A 3,073-nucleotide genomic window follows, 5' to 3' on the forward strand; every position below is an offset into this window, starting at 1 on the left:
TATTCAGATATACTAAATAATTTTAATGAATGCTAATTGATTCTAATATATTCTAACATCCCCCTCAAACTCACCTGAGTTTGAAACTTATTTAAAATACAAATAAAAAAATGCATAAACTGATAAAACGGATGTAGACGGAACTGTCAGAAGAAAGTGCAGATGGAACTGCCGCTGTCTGAAGGAGCGCAGACGAAACTGCCGGAAGGAAGCGCAGACGGAACTGTCACAAAAAAACGCAGACAGAACTATCACAAGTATCACAAGTGACAAAGTGTAACTATCGAGAGGGGACAAAAAATATATGGTTTCTCCACGAGAATAAATAAGTAGTGAATGAGCTTATTGGTTAGATGAGAAAGTATCAAAGTATTGATAAAAGAGAAGAAAAAAAAATGGCACGGAAGAAAAATATGAAAAATACGATAATTTTACCAGAAGAAAAACAATCTATCATCTTCAAGAAAGATACCATAGCTCTGATACCATGTTAGAAACAAGAGACTAAACTGGAAAAAGGATTTGTGTATTATTGAGTATATTCAAGTTGTCTGGAATGATACAATATAAAAAAGTATTTATAGGTGCTAAAAAAAACGTAATAATAAAGACATAATATTCTATAATAAACAGATATATTAAATAATTCTAATGAATGTTAATTAGCCTTAATATATTCTCATAGTTTTGAGAATACAACAAGACATGACGTTTAGAATAAAGACACAAAAATTAATATTTTTGTATTTTATTTGATGATAAACTAGAACAATTTATAAAAATTTAATTTACTCTTTTTTTTTCATACAAAAAATTTAGAAAAAATATAATAATAAAAAATATAATTATAAAAACTTGATAAAAATAAAAAATACGTTATATCTCTTGGTAGTATCATTGTGTTCTTTTTATCGGACACAAAATACACTAATTCAATATCTCTAAATACAATGTCTCTATTCATATTTTATCTATCAAACATGATTTTATATCTCTATGTCCCCATGCCTATACATATAAATAATTGCAGCAAAAAAGAAATATATTAGTACATCATATAAAATAAAAGAAAAATGTTCAACTCAGAATTTATTTTTTAGCCAGTTTTGTTTTAATCATCAACTTAAATTTTTTAGTATAATAATCTAATAATATATTTTTAGTCCACATTTATAAACTTTAATGCCTAATTACTAATAAAAAATAATAAATAATAAATTTTATTGATTTTCTCACATTTTTCAAAATAAAACACTAAAAACGCCAACTATAATCTTAATAGTCATCTTCCTCCTCGCCATTGTTCTCATCCTCGTCCGACTCGATTTGTGGTGGCAGCAATGGTCGTAAAACATCATTGGGGCTGCTTGACATATACTAGCTAGCCTCATTCTACTCCTATTTTAACTTTGCCTTCTTAATATTTTCAATCATCTAACTTCCTGTGATTATTTTCTAAAGGAGCTGAGCCAAACTTATATTTAAGCCTATTGGTACATTCATCCGTTATGTTGAATGACATGCTAGAAAATATCTTTATTGAGGTTTTTCTCACAAATCAAGAATGAGAATTTTATCAGAAAAAGTAGTTCCGTACATGGTTTTTAGAGAAGAATATCCCTTTTCCCATAAACCTAATTTTTTTTAATCCAACAATACACATTCCCTCTGTATGTGGGGTGAATATGAACTAGATGAAATTAATTAAGTGGAAAAAAAAGACGGCGAAGAAGGGAAGATAGATGGATTACATAATATTAACTAAGTATAGAGACTTAAAAGTGGGAAAAAAAAAATCTTACACACAAGAACGTTCTGGTGTAAAAACATGTTATGAAAACAAGAATGGTTTAGCTAGAGAAAAAATAAGTAAAAACTAAAAATTAAGTTGGAAGAATAAGAAATCATTTCGGACAAAGAATAATAGTAGTGTATATAGAATGGAAAATGCTACTTGTACAATAAAATTCAGTTTTTGGTCTGTCTTTAATATTTTTTAATTATTTTTTAATTAAAATATATTTCTATTTTTTAGATACACATTTATAATTAAAATTAATTTAAATTTTAAAAACTAAAGTTTTTTTAACTTTCTACACACTTCATACTTAGTTATTATTTCCTTCTTTTACGTTCCTTCTCTCTCTGTAACACGATTTTCTTCTTTCTTCTATTCTTCTATCTCATTCTCCGCTTCTTTCTTATAGTGACCGTAATTTCTTTTTCAATTGTAACACATCTAAAATTATTAACTTATACCGAAAATATTTTGAAATACATCCAAAATCATAAATCTAAAATTTAAATTTAAACATTAAAAAATAATTGTAACACATCTAAAATTATGAAGTGATACACAAAATATTTCTAAAACACATTCAAAATCATAAATAAAAAAATTTAAACTCTTACAGTGTTGACAATTTGAGGATTGTGATTTTTTAAGTTGTTTTTCTACCTAAATCATTCTCCAATGCAAATTAAAGATGTTGTATATGACATGTAAAATCAATATGATTGAATAACTAAACAGATACATATGGTTAACTATATATCACTTTCTCTTAAACACATCCAAAATACATGAGTCCACTTCCAACGAAGAATGATTAGCGACGCTGATGAGGACTAACGCGACGAGGAGTAGGACTAAGCGAGGCTGCGGACTGAGCGGCGAGGAGGAAGGCGATGCCAAGGACGAGCGAGGTGGACGACGGCGTTGCAGAGAAATGGCGAAGCGGAAGAACGGCGCTAAGGATGACGCGGCAGCGCCGAGGAGGACGGCGGTGCGAACGAATAATCACACGGACGAATTAAAATCTTCAATTTTACTGAATTTATATTTTTGGAAGTGTATTTAAATGATAATCTGTTAATAATTAAAAATAATAAAACTGAAACAGAAATTTTAAATTTTAGTTTTATTTAGTTTGTATTTATATGTGTATTCAATTTTAAAAAGACACTAAATCTATTTAAATGTGTTTATTTTACTTTTTTTTAAATTATTATAATAAAAAGTTGAATATTGTACCATTTTTAAAAAATACATAGTTAAATTGATATAGAATAA

Source organism: Arachis ipaensis, chromosome B06 (assembly GCF_000816755.2).
Source record: "Arachis ipaensis cultivar K30076 chromosome B06, Araip1.1, whole genome shotgun sequence".
NCBI lineage: Eukaryota > Viridiplantae > Streptophyta > Magnoliopsida > Fabales > Fabaceae > Arachis > Arachis ipaensis.